The sequence below is a fragment of the Protopterus annectens genome, chromosome 17.part0 (assembly GCF_019279795.1).
Source record: "Protopterus annectens isolate FY-2018-M chromosome 17.part0, PAN1.0, whole genome shotgun sequence".
Classification (NCBI taxonomy): Eukaryota; Metazoa; Chordata; order Ceratodontiformes; family Protopteridae; genus Protopterus; species Protopterus annectens.
In genome coordinates this window covers 388,882,653-388,906,265 of record NC_056751.1, presented here as the reverse complement: position 1 = coordinate 388,906,265, position 23,613 = coordinate 388,882,653, and the positions used below count along the sequence as shown (strand labels likewise).

General features: G+C 40.3%; 1 protein-coding gene across 1 annotated transcript in view; it reads right to left on the bottom strand.

Moving 5' to 3' along the window:
* The window catches only part of CARS1 (cysteinyl-tRNA synthetase 1), a 736,066-nt gene that overhangs the window by 485,315 nt on the left and 227,138 nt on the right, over positions 1-23,613 (bottom strand). The window lies entirely within an intron of this gene.

The window sequence follows — 23,613 nt, the reverse complement described above, 5'->3', positions numbered from 1 at the left end:
GCTTCTACCATCACATATAAAAAAGGGTATATACTAAAACATACAGTAAAATAAGCATTTCAGTAAAAGATTCTCTATATTTTGTAGAATGATGTGTTGTCAAAGTATTGGCTAAATAAACAAGAAGGCTGTGGAGGGAAACTAGATCATTAGTTTGAACCAGTTAACATCATTTCAGTAACACATAACCGTATATTAGAGGACAGGTACAGCGAGCCATCATCTGACACAATGGATTTATCTCTGCAAGTTCACTGTTCTTTATTGTGTTAGCAGGGGTACCAATGAAGTTCAAATGATAACAGGGGTCCCAGTGAAGCACAGATGGTAACAGCTTACATATGACTGGCAGGCATCATGTTTTATTGGGAAGACTGCAATGGTTCATCAGATTAACTTTCCTAATTACCAGTTTATTTAGGAGCCTCTAAGCTATCTTTGTAGATTCATTTTCAGTAATGGTACACCACTAGATATTGAACAATATTAACTTTTCTCTGTGATACATAAAAGATGATTATCAACATGAACAGCTTACTAGCAACCTGGACTTCTCAGAATAAACAAAACAGCCCTGGATTCTGGTGACAGGGACTCCTAAACAGCAGAAAAGATTGATGGTTTTCACCTACAACCATCGAAACAGCCCTTCCGGTCAGTATGGTATGAAGAACACTTTAGACCAAATGGCATGAGGTAGAGCTGCACTGTTACTCACCTACAGTCTGTATACAAATTACTTGAAATTGGATAAACTGATTACATGTGTTACAGATAGGGCATGTCTGCAAAAGAACTTGACTAAAGTGACCATTTAGGCACAGGAAAATAATATGTTGATAAATACATCAAAAACTAAGCATATGAGATTTGAGACATATCAATTGAAAGATGAATATTAACACAGCACACAGTGATTGAAACTGTAGATTCATTTAAGGACATCAGTATATGGGCAGATCCAGCTTTTCTAATCATATCAACCAACTTCTGAGAGACGTGCTTGGCTACAATCACATAATTAGAAGCTGAAGTTAAGTACAAACTTGCAGTTTTAAAAGTACTGTATTTCATTTTTTTCTGTTACCGAATTGTGTGTTTCACTGAATAGTTTCCCACTCACTCACCCTCCCTGTTCTTGTTTTGGCATTAGTGTTGGTGGCTCTGGAATTGCCCGCCCCTTCTGTACGTCTGTATTTGAACACTCCTCCTGAGTCCATCTCATTTGCTCACTTAACCGAGTACAGTGAGATCATATTCTGAGTTTAGTGTTCACTCTACTTAATACAGAGAGAATATTTAAGAAGGCCAACCCACTTGGGTTCTTCCTTCCTCTCTCCTTGCACTTAACAAAAAAACATGTGCACTTTATTCATCTTCTTTTACTTTATTTGTGTTTCCTCCTACTTTATTTTGCTTTTGCCTCGTCTTAAAAGTACTCAATTTTATTTATTCTGCTGCATTTATTAATGCTTGGTAGTAGCCGGATTAAATTTTAACTGCTATTCGGTCTTTTGGTTTAAGCACTTGGGCTTCATACCGGTTGTTTTACATTAAGAAGGTTTGTGGTCTGCACTGTTGTGGCAGGACAAGTAGCTTACATCCTTCTAAGCTAGGAATTGCTGATTGAAGGCTCAGTGTCTGCTACTCTAAAACTGTATTAGTTCTGGTTTAAGCACTTGGGCTTCAAGCCAGTTATTCTACATTAAGAAGGTTTGTGGTATGCACTCTTGTGGGAGGACAGGCTGGATTCTGCCCTTCTGAGCTGGGAATTTCTGGTCACAGGCTTATTGTCTCTGCTTATTTGAACTGCTTCTTTCTGAAATTGGTGCAGCATAGACCAGCTTCAGGCCTGCTGAATCTAGCTTTGTTTGTATAACTTGAGTTCTGATCCAGGCCATCTTTTTTTGGAGAAGGTTCCCCTGCACCCTAGAAGCAGGAGTGTGCAGTTAGAACTTGTCTGATTGAAGACTGCTGGAACAGGGCTCAGTTTTGAGCTTTTTTTCTGGTTAACTGGGTAACCTGTTAAAATCAGTTTGTTAATTTTCTATTGTTTTATATATATATATATATATATATATATATATATATATATATATATATATATACACACATATATATAATTGCACTTTATTCATCTGCTTTTACTGTACTAGTGTTTCTTCCTACTTTATCACTAGGGGCATTGACTGCAACTCTGATCTGAGATATATAACAATAAGTTTCCTTTTCTGTGCATTTAAAGTGTTATTTGATTGTATCTGTTTTATTTTCTGAAACAAGAAACAAAAAATATACTTGTTTCCCGCCTTTCTAAGCTAGTATAGTCAAGTTTTCAAGTTAGTGCTGAATTCAGGGCTGTGTTACAAATCTCTGTGTTTGCCATATCTTACTTGGATAGAAGGAGGTTTCTCTGTTCACCTGTGAGAGAGGGGAGCTTTGAGCAGCCTATCTGTCCCTGAAGGAGTGGTTTCAGCCCAGAAATTATTAGTTTATTGGCCATTTTGGGCTAATTTCTATCTCTTTCATTTCCCTGCTATAAAAACAGCATTTGCCCAGTTTTGCGTGCCGGGCAGCACCAGTTAGCTAGGGTATAACTATTCCCAGCTCCACAAAGCCTTCTCTTCAAATTTTCCCTTGGAACTAGACAAACTTTCAACTTAAGCACTCAAGCCATTCATTTCTCAGCCCGGCACTTGCTCAAAACTCATAGCAAGCACTGATAAACCCTAGCACTAGACCCCCCCCTATACTGTAGGTTCATAACTTCATAGGTTGGTACTAGGCTATCAGCCCTAGGGCCTATACAAGCCTAGCCATAACAATTCCCTGGATATTTCTTCCCACAATATTTACTTCCGTAGACCCCTGTCTAGCAGGGTGACTGACATGATCCCTGGGGTGAATTTCCTATCTCCCATTCAATCATCAAGGTTCCTTTTGAAGAGGGCCAAGGAGGCGTTCTGCTTGACATGTATGAGCAGTCTATTCCAGAGTATGGGGAGTCTCTGGGTCAGGAACCTATCCCTCCAGCATGTTTTGTTCATTGTGATGACAAGGTTTAGATCCCTGGAGCGTGTGGCTCTGAGGGGTTGGGATTCCTTTAAGTGGAGTATGTCCAACAGCTCAGGGCTTGACATGGCCTTGTATGTTAAGCAGAGATCACCTCTGAGTAGGCGATATCCCACAGAGTATAGCTGGAGTTTTTTTTTTTTAGACGGTCAGCATATGGCATCTGCTTTAGGCCTGTGATTCTTTTAGCGAGGTATTTCTGTGGCCTTTCCAGCTGTTGCAGATGTCTTGTGAGGTACATACCAAACGGGGTGTTATACCCTATAATGGGTCTAATGTACAGAGGGATAAGGCTCTCAATTCGACCTTACCAGCCATTCAGTAAAACAGTTCACTGTACCTATCCAGGCACGTCCAAAAGCAGTTTCAGGTGTACTCTCCAGTCCAACTGGTGAATCTGGGCATTTTGAGGCAATGTTACAACTGCCTCATGTACACAGACAACCCTCTCCTCCTACCACCAAACACTAATACATGTGAGAGATGCAATTATGCAGCCAAACTGGAGGCTAAGCTTTCTCAACCAAGACTGGATCAGACAGTCAAGAGGAGAAGGGAAATATTTGCATCACACCACCAGTCTCACATAGACCCATTAAACCAGTCTGCAAAAGCAAAAGAGACCTCCAAAGCAGACATCCAAGCAACCTCCACCCCCCAAAACAAACCATGAAACACATACTTCACAAAACCAGTGTACCACGCAATCACAGCCCTTAAGGCAAAATAACATACCCAACATACCAGTAATAGGTGACTCTATAGTCAGGCACACTGACATCCCACTCACTAGGCTTAATAAAGAGAAGGTTACTGTTAGCTGCCCGTTGGGTGCCAGGATCTGCCACATAACACAAGCACTCAGGTCACTCCAGAACAAGTACAAAAACGACTCTGTCATTGTCCATGTTGGTGTGAATGACCTGAGCCGAACCTCCCTGGACTACATGAAAAGAGACATGCAAGAGTTCTCTGATCATGTAGCCCAGGCCGGTATGACCCTGACCCTGAGTAGCATCCTGCCCTCACCAAGGATGATACCATGGTATAAAGAAAAAACTATCAATTTCCACAATTGGCTAAGTTTCTGCTGTCATTCAAAGGGGATTCAGTGTCTGTCTACCTGGGATGACATGCTCGACAAGCCACGCTGCTTCGCTAGAGACAGCTTGCACCTGTCACACTTAGGCTTTTGAATACTGGCCAAGGCTCTTGCTACCGCCATAGTGCCTTTTTTAGGCAAGGCTCAAAAGACAAACCCACCACCGTAAATAGTACAAGTAACAAAAAACTGAGGGTAATGCTACTCAATGCCAGAGGTCTAAACCTCAAAATGCACGCACTCGAAGCACTCCTTGGTATGGAGAAAATTGATATATGTGCAGTAACAGAAACCTGGTTTCAGGCTCCAGAGAGTACCCCAGCACTACCAAGCTACAACTCATACCATACACTTCTGCCACAGAACCCAGACCGAAATACAAAAGGTGGAGGCATATCCATATTCATCAAGGATACCCACACCTCCAGGTTAGGATGCTTCATCCACATGCAACTAACAATGGACAAAACTGCAATTCAAATTGTAGCTTGCTACAGATCACCCACCATGTCCCTGGACCCCCATTCCACGTTTCTGGAAACACTGGGAAACAAAGGTCCTACCAAACACCCTAATACTGGGTGATTTCAATTACCCAAACATTAACTGGGAGAACTACTCAAGTACTAACTCACTTGCCCAACATTTCCTAGAATTTATAAACTCAAACACCCTGGATCAACTGGTCAACCCTCCCACCAGAGGTGACAACATATTAAACCTGGTCATCACCAACATGGGTGACCAGTGTTCCACACCAGATGTCAACCCCTCGCTGGTTAGATCTGACCATAAACAAATCACTTTGGATATCCAAATTCTGCCCCCACCCCTGGACAAGGAAACCACCGTGAAAAACTTTTCAAAAGCAAACTTCACAATACTTAAGACCGAGGTGGAAAGTTTCAAAGCCTCCATGCTAAAGGATAACGCCAAGCTGCAAAATCCTTTACTAATGCATTCTACGGGCACCTACAAGAATGCATGGATCGTGCTATCCCAAACAAAACCAAGACTCAATCCTCCAAGAAAAGGAAACGTGTCTGGTGGACCCCTGCCATAAACAAGTTATACAATAGGAGGAGGAAACTAGTACAGAAAAGAGTAAAATCCCAAGAAGGAAAGACATCTCTGATCAGTATCAGCAAGAAACTACGATCCCTCATAAAATCATCTAAGGCGAGCTTCGAAAGAAAAATTGCCAAGGACTCCAAAGATAACCACAAGGCATTATTTAGCAATGTCAAGAATCTAAGTGGCAATGCTCCGATCAGATCGGAGTTAGTGCAGAATAGCACCAAATACACTGAACCAGCCGATATCGCCAACATCCTGGCAGACAGGTTCAGTGCAAACTTCACCCCCCCCAACCCCAAAAGGGCCCATAACCATACCAGAAGAATGTAGAGCCCCAGAAATCAGACACTCAGGTTAAAACAGCCCCCTCCAAAGCCAAAAACACAGCATCAATGGGACCAGACAGTGTCCCAGGCTGCGTCCTACATGAGCTCAAAGATTAACTAACCCCTCACCTAAACACACTTTTCAAACTCAGCCTCTCCACAGGCTACGTACCCAGAGAGTGGTACATAGCAATGGTTATTCTGCTCCACAAAGGTGGAGCCACAACAGACCCCGGGAACTATTGCCCTATAAGCCTGACTAGCTTGGTCTGCAAGGATACGGAGTGCATCATCATGGAATTGAAACAGAGACATTGGGAACATCCAAACACTGGACCCTACCTAGTTCGGCTTTGTTGAGGGCAGATCATGCCTCGTAAACCTGGTGGACTTCTTTGAGACAGTTACCAAGGCTATAGATGAGGGAAAGGTGGTACACACAGACTACCTAGGCCTCGCCAAGGTCTTTGACACCATTCCACATTCTGGTATTATAGATAAGCTCACCGGCCTGAACATAAACCTCTATGTCACAAGATGGGTTGCCAACTGGCTCATGGACAGAACCCACATGGTGAGAGTTGCAGGAGCTAGGTCAGACTCTAAACCAGTTACAAGTGGCGTTCCCCAGGGCTCAGTCCCAGGACCCCCCTTGTTCGGCTTATACTTCTCAGAGGTACAGGCAAGCACAGGAGGACTATGGATGACCAAGTTTGCAGACGGCTGCAAACTAGGGGCTATAACTGACTCTCCGGCTGATACAGACATCCTCCAAAAGGGTCTCACTGAGACGGATACCTGGTGTCAAAATCACGGCCTCAAGCTAAATGCCAAAATGTGCATAGTCATCTCCTTTGGAAAAAACAAAGCACCCACAAACTACCACATAGGTGGTAGTCCCCTAAATACGGAAAACATAATAAGGGATCTGGGGACCCAAGTAGATAGTAATCTCTCCTTTGATAATCACATTGCCGAAGTGGTTAGAAAATCCTTCTATGTGGCCAACCTAATCACAAAAGGGTTTGCATCCAGATCAAAAGAGGTCCTTGTGCCCCTCTACTCATCACTCATCAGACCCATCATAGAGTACAATGCCCCATTTGGGATGTACCTTACAAGACACCTGCAACAGCTGGAAAGACCACAGAAGTACTTCACCAAGAGGATCACTGGCCTCAAACAGATGCTCTATGCAGCATGACTGAACAAACTCCAGTTGTACTCGGTTGCATACCGCCTACTCGGAGGTGATCTCTGCCTGACATGCAAGGCCATGTCCAACCCAGAATTGATGGACATGTTCCACCTAAAGAAAACCTTATCCCCTCGAGCCACACGCACTAGGGATCTAAACCTCACCACAACAATAAATAGGACGTGCTGGAGGGATAAATTCCTGTTCCAGAGACTTCCCATGCTTTGGAACAAGATTCCAATCTACATTAGGCAGAGCTGCTCGCTAACACTCTTCAAAGAAACCTTGACAAGTGGAACGGAAACAGAAAGTTTACCCCGGGGATCACTTCAGTGGCTCTGCTGGACAGAGGCACAGGGAACTAATCTAAGGGGGGGGGGTGAAAGCCAACACATTCTGGCTAGGCTTATAAATGCCTTCGGGCAGATAGCCTAGTACCTATCTATGAACCTATGATAGTTATAGAACAACAGGTTGTATAAAAAGATTTATAAAATCTAGGAAATCAGAAATGATGAAGTCACTGTTTGTTAGTTACATTAGACACAAACTTGAGTATGGGATAACAAAATCGAAAACTTTTAAGTAAAAATGTATGAGTAAACTGGAAAGAGTACACAGGAAATATACCAAGGGCATCCATGGATGTGAATATTTAAATTATTATGAAAGACTAAAATATCTGAACCTCTACAATGTCTCGTATAGGTATTTAAGAGGAGACCCTATACAGGTATATAGGGCATTTAGAGAAAACTGCTTCTGGGGATGTCTGAAGTTAGCAGAAAGTAGTAGAGAATCATCAGACAACCTATGTAGAAGATTCTGTAGGAATGAGAAGTGTACTAACTGGTTCTCTGAGAGAGCAGCTGATGCATAGAATAGACTAACAAATTGCATCACAGTAAGCACTAGTTTAGATATTAAGAACAGCCTAGATACTTATTATGGGAACAACTGTTTTGGTATATTGGCAGGCTAGAAGGGCATTAATGCTCATGCTTCAAATATTTGTACGTTAAGTATGTATGCATGCATGAATGCATAAATGGACAATAACTACAAGAAACATGATGGGGAGATTATGGAAGAGTTTACTTAAATGCAACTGAGCAAAATACCAGATTCAGAAGTATTCAAGGACTAGAAGATGAAAGATAGGATCTGAGAAGTTATCTAAAGGTTCAAAAAAAGAAAAACTACTATTACCTGCTAATTACCTGATTCTGTGACTTTAACAGAAACTGCCTTTTTAATAGTACTGATAACAGGCTACACTTGTCTGCCTTCTGCTGAGTCAGCTTTTGCAAGATGTATAGTAATAGCCACGGCTATATGGCTGTGTAACTGAATGGTTATAAAACTTCAAACATTAAAAGGCAGTATTAGAAAAATAAAACATCTGTCAAATGACCGATAATGGCAAGGAAAATAAAACTGAGCACCTTGCATTAAAAAAGATCACTTTTTGTTTGACTTAACTTAAAAAACAGCTAGTCATTTTATATACATTGACAATGAGATCTCTATTACAAAGTCTTGGGTGTAACTCTGTTTCTCACACTCTCGGTTAAACGGTCTCAATTAAGTATCTTTTTCTAATGCTACTTTTGTTACACAGCTAAATAATAACATGTAATTTTCAGCTGTTACTGTTTTGCGTTTCCTTTACCTTTTTAGAAAATGTTTATTATACCACATTTTGAAAACAACCATTACTAACCAAATCTGATGCATAAAAGACTAACCCCTATATAAACAACTTGCTCAGAGTAGATTTGACTTTGCTAATACACTATACCCTTGACATACATTTTTCTAAATATTTAAACATTATTTTAAATTTACAGATTCTCTACAAGGCCTCACTGTCATCATGGTTATCAATGCTACTGATACAGCTACATACAGCTAGGAAAGCAAAGTAATCTGCTTCGCCAAAAACTGAAATAAGGGGATTTGGCCTAAAAGCAGCTGTTCTACCTCACCCAGCCTTTTCCACCTGAACAAAAAGCAGACAGTATGGCAAAAAAAAGTCTTAACTGAGCAGCCTTCCAATACAGTCAATTTGCCAAATTTTTCAAACACAGAAAACTTTGTTAGGTCTTGTTCAGGATATAACAAATAAATCAACAAGTCATCAGAGCATAAAGACAACCTGGCCACTTATCTAGTTCAACCAATTAAATGTATTTTTATGCAATATCTCAAGTGTTTTTGCCAAGGGTTCTAGGTATAAAACATACATCAAGGGGACAGAAGACATTAATGTTTTACAGTTAATGACAAAATAACTTCTCTGCATTTCTCCTAGTAACTATAGGAATCCCTCAAGGGTCTATACTAGGCCCTGCACTTTTCAGCCTCATTAATGAGCTTCATACCTCCACCAGGCATGCCACAATAACTTAATATGGTGATGATTCTACTCTGATTTGCTCAGCAAAAAAAAAAAAAAAAAAACTAACCAAGCTTCAATAACTTACACAATCTTCCCTGTCATCCTCTGAGGCATGGCTGAACTATCAACTTCTACTAAACCCTAACAAAACTAATACTTTTCACACCAAAGCAACTTTCACCAAAAAAAAAAAAAAAACGTTTTTTATCAAACTCTCAGCCAATAATACTACGATTGAAGTAGTAAAATTACACAAAACTGCAAGGCGTCATCATTGACAACCATTTAAAATCTACCAAACCCGTATTCCAAGCTGTAAAGAAAGTTGATCAAAAATTCCACTCACTATATAGGCTTAAAACCTATCTGCATCCTCCCCATGGTAGAGTGGCGTTTGAAAGACATGCGTGAACGGGCGTGCCTTCGTTGAAGGTTGGGCGTCGAGCTGGCACCTCGGCGCCATAAAAATCTACTGCCGATCATTAGCGGACTAGTTCCGCTGTGGCGACCCCTTACCGGGAAAAGCCAAAAGAAGAACAAACAAACATATAGGCTTAAAACCTACATCACAATCTCTACTAGAATAGCAATCACCTACCTATTGCCATCTCTCCTCTGTTCATTTTTCATACTGGTCAAACTTCAAGGTTCATTACTACCTGGACACAAGCTAGGTTATAATAATGCTGCCAAATTCACATGCAATCAACAAAGAACACACCATTTTCTAGCACTCAGTGAACTCATCAGGCCTCAACTGCCACCTACTAATATTCCAACTTGCTATTATGTCCAAGCTCATATACAAGTTGAAAAACTGTACTACTGTAACAAATATCATTCAGCCCTACTCCTTTCTTAGACTTCTACTATCAACAGACAAATCATTATTCACAATAACAAAATCTTACAAAGAGCACCTGAGCCTCTCTATTCGAACAAAGTTATCAAGGAATGGAACCTAATCCCTCTAATACTAAAAAACAATGCAATACACAATTTCAGTGAAAGTGCAGTTAAAGGATCACCTAACAACTAAATGGCTTTGCTCTTGTATTGCTCCAGGTTAACTACCAATCTATCCAAATAACAACTCTGGACCACAATTAACACTACACCTTTTCTGCAACTTTCACTTCAGTCTGAAACATTTATGAATAATGATTATTATTCCTTTCCTGAAACTATAGTCTATACTGTATCAATATTCTAACGTCTCTCCCTTTTACTCCTTCAATCTTATTTTTTAATTCTCAATTCTTCTCCAACATTTTTCTGACAATCTTTAACTTTTGATTTCCTACTAAATATTCTACATCATAGTTCTTGCCAAGTGTTGAAAGGTTAGATTGTACATCTGAATGTTTTTTGTATTTGCTTTTCTTCTTATTCTTCCCACCTGCAAATTATAAGTGGGGTGTTATTTTCACTTTGATATGTTCAAAGTGCTCAGACCCACAAAATAAGACTATTTATGCATTGTGTTTTCTTTCGCAAATGAATTTGTTAATACCAAGACCACAGTATAACTGTATACATTTCTATTAAAATATCAAACTGTATGTCGATATTGTAATTATGACCTACAAACAACTAGATGTATTGGTATTTGAAATGTCCTCTTTAATCATTGTAAATACCAAGACCTAACTATGTACAACTATCTTAAAATAACTCAGTGTAAGTTAATATTAATATCTGAGCTTTGGCTGGCTAAGATCTACCTGAAATCAACTGGACGTATAAGTGAATTTAAGTACACGTTTATCTGTTTTTTTCACATAGTACTGCATTTAATTTATTTATTTGTGTTTCTCACTGAATATTAACTCAATTGAAGTTGCGGCTGTGTCTCTACAGAGTACTTGTTAGAATTTCTGTGTAGCCATTGATAGCAGTGGGGGTAGTTTCACCTCACTGATATTCTGTCCTGCCTTATGTAAGTGGTACGTTTTGGGTTATTTCTGCTTAATATCTGAGCTTGGACCGGCTAAGATCTACCCGAAATCAACTGGACGTATAAGTGAATTTAAGTACACTTTTATCTGCTCTTTTTCATATAGTACTGCATTTAATTTATTTATTTGCGTTTTTCACTGAATATTAACTCTACTGAAGTTATGGTTGTGTCTCTACAGTTAGTTCCCCACCCACCCTCCCTGTTGGTGGCTTTGAAATTGCCCGCCCCTCTTGTAAATTTGTATTTGGATACTCCTTTTGGGCCTATCTCATTTGCTCACTCAGCTGAGTGCAGTGAGATCATATTCTGATTTCAGGCACTCATACTGTGTACAAAGAGAGCATTTGGGAAGGAAAACCCATGTAGCCTCTTAATCCTGCTCTGTTCCCTCCCTCAAAAAAAAAAAAAAAAATATATATATATATATAAATAATTAAATAAGATGTATATATATATATATATATATATATATATATATATATATATATATATATATATATATATATATATATATATATATATATATATATATATATATATATATATATATATATACTCTTTATTCAGCTGCTCTTATTGTAACTGTCTTAGTTTGCTGTTCTCCATGCTGTTATCTGTTCAGTCGCTCTTACTCTGCAGTTATTACTGTTTGTTAGTAGCCCTATAATTCTGCCTTCTGCACTTGTTTTTTAGTCATTTGTTAATTTAATTGCATTTATCTAATTTGCTGTATCTAGGACTGTTGGTAAACGTCAGAGCCCCCAAGCCTTTCTGCGTTGGAAGGAAGCCTTCTAGCTTATCAGTGGGAGTGGTAAGCACTAGGTAGCCTATCCTCCACGGGAAGAGTGAGTTTTGGCCCAGAAATTGTAGTTTATTGACCATTTGAGCAGTTTGTCCATCTTTTTCAACTTTCTGGTTTAAAAGACTACATCTGCACTTGTTTCCCATCTTTCCTGTAACTAACCTACTGGGAAACACTAGAAAGGCTTAAACTGATACAAGCCTTCTAGCTTAGAAGAGAGATTTTGGAGTAATAAAGTATCAGTTTTCTGTATTTTCTTGCTGTACTTAATGGTTTTCCGCCTAAATGCAGATTTTCCAGCATTTATTGTGATTTAAAAGCTTGTTTTTTTTCACATATTGTACTTCTTTCACTGCCCGCACTTTTAAAAAGTAATTTTTTGTTTAAATAATTTAAGCGTTGTAGGCTACACACTAAAGTGCAATAGCCTTTGCTGATTGTTTGTAGTTGTTTAAAGCTGTTTTAAGTGTATTTTTTGCTGTTTTTGCCTTATCTTTTCAAAAAAATTCCCTGTTTCCCACCTTTCTAAGCTAGTATAGTCCATTTTTCAGGCTAGTGCTGAATTCAGGGCTGTGTTACAAGTTTCTGAGGTGCCCATACCTTACTTGGATAGAAGGAAGTTTCTCTGTTCACCTGCGAGAGAGGGGAGCTTTGAGCAGCCTATCTGTCCCTAGGGGAGTGGTTCCAGCCCAGACGTTAGTAGTTTATTGGCCATTTTGGGCTAATTTCTATCTCTTTCATTTCCCTGCTATAAAAACCACGTTTGCACGGTTTTACACTCCGGGCAGCGCCGGTTAGCTAGGGTTAAATTATTCCCGGCTCCACTAAGTCACCTCTTCAGTTTTTCCCTAGAAACTAGTTTAACTCTCAACCAAACCTGTATAAAAATCCAGATGTTCTCAAAACTTAAAATAAATATCCCCATTCCACTCTGTTAAAAGTCTTTCTGGCATCCAGGCTTGCCACCAATAATCGGACTATAGATCTTTTGTTTCTTTGTAACGGTCTTAAAATTGTGTTTCTGATACAACTGTGTTATTTAACTTTAATAAATCCATGATGATCTGGGTGAATTACAGTAGGAAGCCATTGAGCCAGCATGCACCCCAAAAGTGATATCAACATTTTATAATTTTTATTAAACAACGTAGGGCTAAAAGGACTTCAGTAAAGAGAGCCCTACCTTCCTTTGGTATAAATGAAATTACTGTCTACTTGCAGGACTGCAGGACTTCATATATTAATTCTAAAAGCTTATCTAACATCTGCACCCCCCCCCCCCCAAATGATACAGTTCCAATGAGTCCATCCAGGCTTGGGGTCTTCCTTTTATAGTTGGGCCAAAACAGAAACCAGTTTCTCTAACTTGCATGGTGCCAGCAAACTTTCGGTCTGATCCAAATTTAACTTAGGCAGAGCAAGTGGCTGCAAAAACTCACAATTATCTCAGTCATCACCCTCCATGACAGAATAAAATTCAACACAGTAACACCAAAACACATCCATACTTTGCTCTGGGCTATGTACTGTCTGTCGTGCCCTCTCAGTTCACATCTGCTTAGCAGTACTCTCCACCCTTAATTCTCTAAACTGACCCACTCAAAACTTCCTGAACCTTTGGTGAGCTGTCATAATTAATGCACTGTAGCAGCCTTCACTTATAGTCCTGGGTCTCTTCCAATACCTTAATCACTACCTACTTCCCTCTATGTCTATTTCAAGTCAATAACTCCAGCAACTTATGTCTGCATTTGTTTGATCTATTCTTACCATCCAACCAAAGCAGTCTGTCAGCATTTATCCAATCTCCAATATGCCTCTTCAACTGCTAATGGAGGGAGCACATAAAACACTCCCCGCTAGGTTATAATATCATGGGCATTCTCCTGCCTACAACCAAACCACACTGCTGCATTTGGATCTCCAATCAAAACCAAAACAACTGGGACTTGCAAAAGGAAATATTAAAGTAACAATGTCTAAAATTCTGCCTAGTTTCAATAATTATGTTCATCTGAAATGGTTTATGGTAAACAAACAAAAAAAAAACATAATATTTTTTATACATAATAACAGTGTTCCATAGATAAAACAAACTGATCTATTCTAGAAAATCTTCTGTAAGCCTTTGAATAATATATGACCAGTTGCAGATGAACCTAAGAAGGAACAGAGTTCACCAGGCCCCCCTATAAAGAATTTCCAAAAAAAGTACTCCTCTGACCTTGGACTTCCCTAAACATGTCTAGGTAATGTGACTGGATTCCAGCCCCCTGCCAGCATTACCCCTTCACAAAATCCAACAAGTTCCAGCATAACTTTCTTAAGATCCAATAACAATAATTCAAGAAGAATACACTATAATTCACTCTATGTAAACTGAATTCCTAACAACTTACCCTTCACAATTCTACATCTGATCAATTTATCTAAGTAGTCTTGCTTCCGAAAATGAATTAAATGTTCAAAAGAAGGGCCATATCTCACCTTTAACCCCTCATAGAAAAGGAGAAATGAACACCCTGGAACCCAAATTTCTGTAACTAGATATACTCAAGGATTGTTAGAAAGTCTCATGCAAAACAATTATAGGACTGTGGAGCTTTCTCAGGTACAATCTCTCTCTTTTAAACAGACTTTCTTAACCCATTAACATTTTAAAAAAGCAATTGCATTAAACCATATATACAAGATGAAATATCTATAATTTCTGCTAGTGAAACGTTCATGCATTCTAAAAGCTAAGTCTCAGGCTTTGCACAAAACCCCTCTATCACTCTAAAATCCTTTTCAAAAAACCCTAATTTTTTCTTACCTTTTGCCTGCTATTGTTGTATTACTTGTCCTCTCATAACTGGTCCAAAGTCAGAACATGGTTCTCCACAAATAAATTCCCTTTAAGGTGTCCTTCTTGCTTTCATACCCTCTAAAATGCTATACAACTTCATTAACTCCATAATACAGCTATATATTATATAGCCATAGGTTCCACAAGGAGCTTGCCACCACACCAGCTTCAAATTTGTTTTTAAGTGTCATAATAAAACAGATATAAAAATATATTAAGAAAAGTATTTTTTAATCTACAGCTTTATACATTGCCAACAGTAGTTCTTAACTTTTTACATTCATAATGTACAGCTGTTACTCCCATCCTTAACGGCATAAAAACAACTCAGTGGCAGTGTGGATACAGTCAGTGTGTCATAAACATTCCTAATCATTATTATGTAGAAACCTCTCCCCGTTAATATTTGTTACTTACATAACAATATTTTAAATCAGCTGCTGTGGATACCATGAAATCATATATTTACAACACTTCCACAAAAGCAATGTTTACAATTTACACTGAGAGGAGAGAACACCCTTCTCCTTACATAATCATTTCCTATCAGTACATTCCTTTTGATGAGGAAATGGAATTTAAATTATTAAAAATTCAGTTCACATGTGTACTTTAGCTGTAATGAAAATGAAGGTCTGTCCCCCAAAAAAGGTAAGGGTTAAGTGCATTAACTGCAAAAGGTGACAAGGGATATGAAGACCACCAGCCAAGTGACAGTGAAGGGTGTTTATTCAACCAAGACAGACGTTCCACAAGCACATTAACGCTTCATAAATACAATACGTTTTCGTTCATCACAAACTTCTTCAGATGGACAATTCAGCCTTGTGAGATGTCAGCATTCCTAGAAGAATAAACTGGTAGAAACCTTCTTATGGAGAAACGTCCAGCGCTCTGTGCTAGCTGTGTTAAGTCTGAAGTGTCTTGAAAGAGAGAAAATACTCCTTAGGCTGGCACCTGGCAGTCACCTTGAGTTTTATGACTGAGTTTCGCCCTACTTAAAATGACCAGGAGGAGCATGAGAAACTGAACTGGTGCTGTTGAGGTAGACCCCTTAGAAAACGAGCTTCAACTAAACAGCTGAGTTAATTGAACAGAAGATGCCTGCAATTTAAAACTGACCTTTAATTGTAGCTGCAGGAAAAAGAAAACTCTTGTAAGATACACTGCTTGAATATGTACTGTAGGACTAAAAGAATTGCTACTGAAACAAAGATGCTTTAAACTTTGGAAGCTCTATGTGCGGTGACACTTGCCTATACTACATTAAAAATACAAAACCACAGAAAGCAATCCATGAATCAGAAAAAGCCTTAAAAAAGCTAGATAGCATGAAGGACAGGTCTTACAAATATATTTACTTATTTAGCATTTGTTAATCTGGGTAGAGTACTGATCCAATGGACCGTTTTTAGACCAGCCCATAAACAATGTAAAATTTTGTTCATAATGCACAAACATTACACAATATATAATTAATACAATTTAATTAAACTGAAAATGCTTAAAGCAAGAAAGAGAAAAATACTCATTGCCAATGACAATGGAAATCAGCTGCAGTGCATCCCAAAGATTTTATACTAAGCTCAGAACCCAGCAAAGTGCAGAAGAGATGGTCCATCTCCCATCAGCTTATTTGCTGGTTAAAAACAATAAATTTACTATGCATTACAGCAAGCTCCACATTAAATACTAAGAAACCCTGCAATGTTGTTTTAAAGTTTTTAAATTTTAGAACCCAAAGGGAAGGTGCAAAAAATAAAGTTTTAGCAGAGGGATGAATCTTCTTTGGTTTAGTTAAAGGGACTAGTGTGTGCAAGTTCTGGGGCAAAAGAAGGAACGATACATCAGACTGCTGGACGAATTCAAGGCAGGGGAAGCAAGCAGAAAATGTATGGAGTGGGGGAAAAGGCTATGCAGAGACTAGAAGAGGTGCAGTGTTTCCCACAACAGACCAGAGGAGACCAAGAAAGGGGACATTATATGGGTCTAGAAGACCCTATCAGAGAGATGTGGTGGATCCCCTTTAACAGAAATGACAGATGGGAAACAAGATGGGGTACATGCAGCAAATTATAAGAACCAACTGCTCTTTTCATTTGAAGAAGTACTTATTTAAAGAGAAGGATTTGGATGAAGAGGGAATGGACTATCAAAATGGTTGGTGGAGATGGAGTCTACAGAGGTACTCAAGATCCCAGAAAACAGCTGGTGAAAAGGGTGGGATGGAATACAAGAAAGGAAAGGACATAAAATGTTAAATGCACATGAATAGTTTCCTTCCATCATCAAACAAATAAAATGTACAGGACAGTTTTGTGTACTTAACTCTTTGGTATAGGCTTTTACGAGGAATCAGACTAAATGAATAATAATTCATGTATTTACATGTCTGATTAAATTTCAATGGTAAAAATGCTTAAGAAAGAGTCTTTGTAACATATGTGTGTGTGTATCAGTGTGCATGTTACCTTATATCTGACACAGACATAAAAGTGATCTGTTTCTCTAAATGGAAAAAGCAGCATCTAACTCCTCATAAAAAAATCTACTTTATCCTGATAGTTTGCTTTTTTGTATGTGATGGTCCAGTGTCATCCAATCTGCAGCTCACTGGGTGATCGTCCTATAACCCAAGTACTAGAATACACTATCTTTAAAGTGTTGCAGAGGAACAACCAGCAACTATTAACGTTCAGAGAAAAATGTGCCAAGGCCATTAATCATTATGCACATCCCTGCCTGAAAATACCATTTTGTTTGCAAAATTCACTCTATACTTCTTTTTATACACCTGCTTGATGTGTTTAGATCCTTAACAAGCCAAATAAATCGCACTATGAAGTGACATCATCCTTTGGAATACAGTCACATCAATAATGGCTTTCGGCATCATCTGTCACTGGGGCTTTTTAATGCTTTTCTATAGCTTTGAAAACATGACCTTTAGAACTGCCTGTATCAGCACAACAAATGCAGGCTGAATGCTGGCAGAACAACTTGAGAGCTGTAATGCTACAAAACAGAATTTACAGATACTAGGGATGCTACCTATCCATGCTTCAAAAACATGTTGAAATAAAAGCATGCTTTAAGAAGATCACTGAAATAATGACTATATGACATATTTATAACAACAAATGGTTATATGGTTGACAGGATTACAGGAGGACACTAGGCCAATGGCCCTACAGGGTATTTTTAAGCATACCATGCTTCCCAAAGGTATTGGTCCTTTAGGTTTTGCGGGGCTATATAAAAGTAGGCATAAGTGGTTCACCATTTACTAATTTCCTCTCTTTTATAGACACATATGTGCCAGTCCAGGGGTAAATTTAGGATTCCTTATCCATTGATCCAACTTTCACTTGAATAAGTGCAGGGAAGAATTTTGCTTCACATAGATGGGAAGCATATTCCAGAGAAGATGCAGACTCTGGGACACATACCTGTTCCTCCAGCATGTCCCATTTATGTTGCAGGTAAGGTTTAGACACTTGGATAGAGTGCTTCTGATGACATTTGTTTTGTGGATGTGCAACAGGTCCATTAAGGCTGGATCAGAGGATGCTTTATAGGCCAGGCATGGGCTGCCTCTCAGCAGCCTGTAGTAGTCCAATTACAAGAACAAATCTTTGAGGTAGTCTGCATAGGGCTTGTTTTCTAAACCATGTATTCTTTTTCTGAGGAACCTCTGTGGATGTAGCAGTTGTTGCAGATGCCTGGTCAGGTGCATGCCAAAGGGGCCACTATACTCAATTATTGGTCTTATGAGGGCAGAATACAATAAAATGTTTACATCTTTGGACCAACTGCTCTTTTTATTTATATGGTTAAGGTCTTTACCTCCCATGCACAAGGTATAAGGTTCGATCCTGACCTCTGGCCAATGCCTGTTTGGAGTTTGCATGTTCTCCCTGCATCTCCACCTAAAAAAAACATGCTGAGTGTTTCCCTCTCAAACTCAAAGAATGGAGCCATGGCAAAAGCACAGACTCTACCTGGTCCCCTATGGGGGAACAGCTGTACAGACCAACTGCTTTGGGCATCTACTGTAGTGGGCAATATCCACAGAATAGGTGAACCTGAATCACAGACTGTGAGCAATGGCAGGGTGTGTAAAATATGTCTCTAAGTGATTCAGTCCTGTTTGGCTAATGTTGTCAAATGGGCATGGGTATTTGCTGATAAGTGTGTTGAGAGCCCAGCCTACTTAGACTTATGCCACGGACCCATGCTAACAGTGGGAGGGATGGATGTGCCCCTACTGACCAGTGTATGCCTGCCATAAAGCTCACTGGCCCTGGGTCAATAAGCTACTGGCCAGCAGGTGTCCAGTCACCCAGCTTGAGTTACCCGGGATAGCTCTGTTGAGGAAAAGCTGGACGTAAATCCACTCAACCTGCCAAACATGAATTAACAATTTCTACACCCAAGGTAGGTTCACTGACAGGACACAGCTTGGAAGTGGACAGCATGATGGTAAGGCAGAGGCTGGACATCCTATGTATCCAGGAGACAAGAAGGAGGAGAGCAGTGCAGCAAAGCCACTTGGCTTGGAACCTCGAGTCTCCTACTCAGAAGGGGGACAAGCTAGAAATGGTTTGGGAATTGTGGTGTGGGAGATGCTTCAAAAGGCAGTGAGGGATATCATCAGAATTAGTGACAGACTCATGGCAATCATATTCCGGTGTAAAGACTGAGCCGTATTCATAATCTCAGCCTATGTCCTCAGCAGAGTTGTGAAAGTGAGGAAAAGACTGCATTCAGACAGCAGCTGCAGGACCTACTAAAGCAGGGCAACATGAATTGGTGTTGATAATGGGTGATTTACATGCACATATTGGGATGGATAGTACAGGATATGATGACTGCCTGGGTTCACATGGGAAGGGGAACTGGAATAAAGAAGAATAGACCATTCTAGACTTCTGTCTGGCAAATGGCTTGATAGTAGCCAGCACAAGGTTCAGAAAGAGAGACAGTCACAAGATCGCATACAGGAGAGGCCAACATGCAACTCAAGTACACTTCCTCCTAGTAAGGAAAGGGCATTGGGGTAGAACCAATGATTGCAACGTCATCCCCATTGAAATAGCTGGCCCACAGCATAAACCACTAGTTGCCACAATCAGCTGCAAGCAGTGGTCAGAGAAGGCTCCAAGGTCAACATAAACCAGGCTGAAAACCTGGAAGTTGACTGGAGAGAAAGCATAACAGTTTGAGGAATTACTCAGGGCTCTAGCACCTCAAGAAGTAAAGGAAATAGGTGAAGTTGAAGAAGAATGGCAGCACCTCAGAACAGCATGTGTAAGGACTGCAGAACAGATATGTGGCTGAGCCAGGTATGGAAATAAGGTGCAAAAGGAAAGCTGGTAGTGGAATGCAGAAGTCCAGGAAGTCATTAAAAGAAAGAAGGAGGGCAGGAAGAAGTGGAAGATAGAAAAGACTGTCCAGGCTAGGAAGGACTACTGGTTGGCTAACAAAAAAGCTAAGAAAGAAGTTGCAATAGCAAAGAATAGGGCATCGGAGGCACTGTACCAACTTCTGGAAAGTGACTCAGTAAGGGGCACAAAGAAACTATATCAGTTTGCAAGGCAAAGACAGAAAGGTAAAGAAGACAGTCAGACACCCTTCATAAGGGATGCCAGCAACATCTTGCCCACAAGTCCACAGGACATCAAAGGGAGATGGAAGGAGTATTTCCAGCAACTGCTTAATTAAGAAAACTCCACAGATGCTGTACTGCCCCAGACACAGCTTATTATGAGAGAAGAGGAGGAACCCAACCTAGAAGTAAGATCAGCACTAAGGGAAATGAAGTCAAGGAAAGTAGCTGGCTCTAATGAGGTCACAGCAGATATGTTAAATATACTTTGCGAAAATGGGGGAAACAGCTCCTGAGGGTACTCACAAAAGTGTGGAGAGGAGGGCATATCCCAGATAGCAAGCATACTATAGCCATTATTCAAGAACAAAGGGGAAATACACAACTGTGAGCAGTACAGAGGTATCAAACTCCTGTCAGATTGCATGAATGTTCTGGAGAGGGTAACTGACAAATGCATAAGCAGAACAGTAGAAAGTAAGATGGCAAATGAGCAGTTCGGATTCAGATCAGGATGCAGCACAACTCAACTGATGTCTGCAGTGAAACAGATAGTTGAATAAAAGTTAGAGATGAGGAAAGAGTTCAAATGGGCATTCCTAGACTTGGAGAAAGCATACAACAAGGTTCAAAGAAAGCTGATTTGGGCAGTCCTCCAGTGGTTCAAAGTCTCAGAAACATTGGTAGAATTAGTGCAAGCTATGTACAAGGACCCAATGACTTGAGTACAAACAGTGTTCGGTCTTCTCAGAGGGGTTCCAGGTGGGAAGGAGTGTGCATCCGGGTTCTGGTCTGAGCCCACTGCTGTTTATACTGGTGAAGGACTACATTGGCCAACAGGTCGGTGGTGACAGATCTGCAAAGTTACTGTTTGCAGACAATCAAGCATTAGAGACACTCTGCGCAAGAACTTCAACAAAGGCTAGAGGACAGGAATGCAAAACTGAAGGTCATGTGATGAAACCAAGTACAGATACGACAGTGGTAATGGCAGCACATGTGGAAATCAGAAGAAGCTTAGAATTCAGATAGAAGGGAAAACAATGGAACAAGTTAACAGCTTCAAGTATCTAGGAGGGATTATTGAGGAGAAGTGAAGTCTGAATGAGGAGGTCAAGACTAGAATCAGAGGGGCTGCAGCCAACTGGCACAGAGTGTCAGGTGTAGTATATGACAGAAGAATGCCAAAGAAGTTGAAAAGTAAGGTGTACAAAACAGTGGTTTGAGCAGTACTACTGTATGGCAGTAAAGACAGAGCAACTCAGGAAGCTAGAGGTGATGGAGACGAAGTGCCTGAGATAGGTGGTAGGATACATACTGGGGGAGAGAGGAAGAAATGAGGACTTAACAGCAGAGGCCAGAGTAGCTCCAGTTGTAGAAAAGGTCAAAGAGAATAGATTATAGTGGTTCAAGCACTTGCAGAAAAGCAAAAGACAATCTGATGAAGAATATTTGGGGCAGGCAGGAAGAAGGCAAGAGGAAACAAGAGTGACCAGTAAAGAGGTGGATGGATTGTGCAAGAGAAGACCTGTGACAGTTAGTCATGTGTGTTGAAGAAGGCAGGACAGTGGCATTGAATAGAGAGAGATGGTGACAGTTGACAACACCCTGACCCATGGGGAAAAAAGGATTTGATGATCATGATTACATTTTTTATCTGTACACAGCACCCTTGCTTACAAGTTGTGTAACGTACAATGATTTCCTTACTACTACAGGCACATAATGGTCAAAGGCCAAGTCACTATCCACATGTGTTTCCAAATCACTGACTACTGTATTAGCAATGTAGTAATTTGCGGAGGTGGCTGTCTTATCAAAAGATACTGTTAGCACTTCTTGGCACTGAGTTTAAGACTAACACTGGCACAAGTTATTATACTGCATCAGGCCTTCTTGGAGGGTATTTGTGTCTTAGGGAGGATTCAATGACTACACCTAATTTGTAATTATCTACAAACTTGGTCAGAGACCTCTGATGTTAGCCTTGACTTCAGAGAAGCAGATGCCAAACAGGAGCAGTACTTAGCCCTGAAGCAATCAGCTAGTGACTGGCCTTTTTGTGGAGGCAGACTCCCCTATCCTAACTTCTTGGGTCATCTGTGAGACAGTTGGCTACCCAGTGGGTGAAGTAGGAGTTAATAAGTGCGCTTGTTTAGTGCCCGAGTAGAGTTTTGCATTGAATCTTTGGTCAATGTGAGGTAAGCAGTTTATACTAGCTTGCCTTTATCCATTGCTTTGGTGACCTACTTATAGGTTCATAGGTACGTACTAGGCTATCTGCCAGAAGGCATTTATAAGCCTAGCCAGAATGTGTTGGCTTTCATTGCCCCCTTAGATTAGTTCCCTGTGCCTCTGTCCAGCAGAGCCACTGAAGTGAACCCTGGGGTAAACTTTTTGTTTCCCTTCCACTCGTCAAGGTTTCTCTTGAAGAGGGTTAGCGAGGAGCTCTGCCTAATGTAGATTGGAATCTTGTTCCAGAGCATGGGAAGTCTCTGGGACAGGAATCTATCCCTCCAGCATGTCCGATTTACTGTTGTGGTGAGGTTTAGATCCCTGGAGCGTGTGGCTCAAGGGGATATGGTTTTCTTTAGGTGGAGCATGTCCATCAATTCTGGGTTGGACATGGCCTTGTATGTCAGGCAGAGATCACCTCTGAATAGGCGGTATGCAACAGAGTACAGCTGGAGTTTCTTCACTTGAGCTGCATAGGGCATCTGCTTGAGGCCAATGATCCTCTTGGTGAGGTACTTCTGTGGTCTTTCCAGTTGTTGCAGGTGTCTTGTAAGGTACATCTCAAATGGGGCACTGTACTCTATGATGGGTCTGATAAGTGATGTGTGGAGGGGCCCAATCACCTCTTTCGTTCTGTATGCAAACCTTTTTGTGATTAGGTGGGCCACATAGAAGGATTTTCTAACCACTTTGGCAATGTGATTATCAAAGGAGAGGTTACTATCAACTTGGTCTCCAGATCCCTTATTACGTCTTCCGTATTTAGGGGGCTACCACCTATGTGGGTAGTTTGTGGTACTTCTTTTTTCCAAAGGGGATGACTATGCACTTTTTGGCATTTAGCTTGAGGCCATGGTTTTGACACCAGGTATCTGTCTCAGTGAGACCCTTTTGGAGGATGCCTGCATGAGACGGAGTCAATTACAGCCCCTAGTTTGCAGTCGTCTGTGAACTTGGTCAGTCATAATCCTCCTGTGCTTGCCT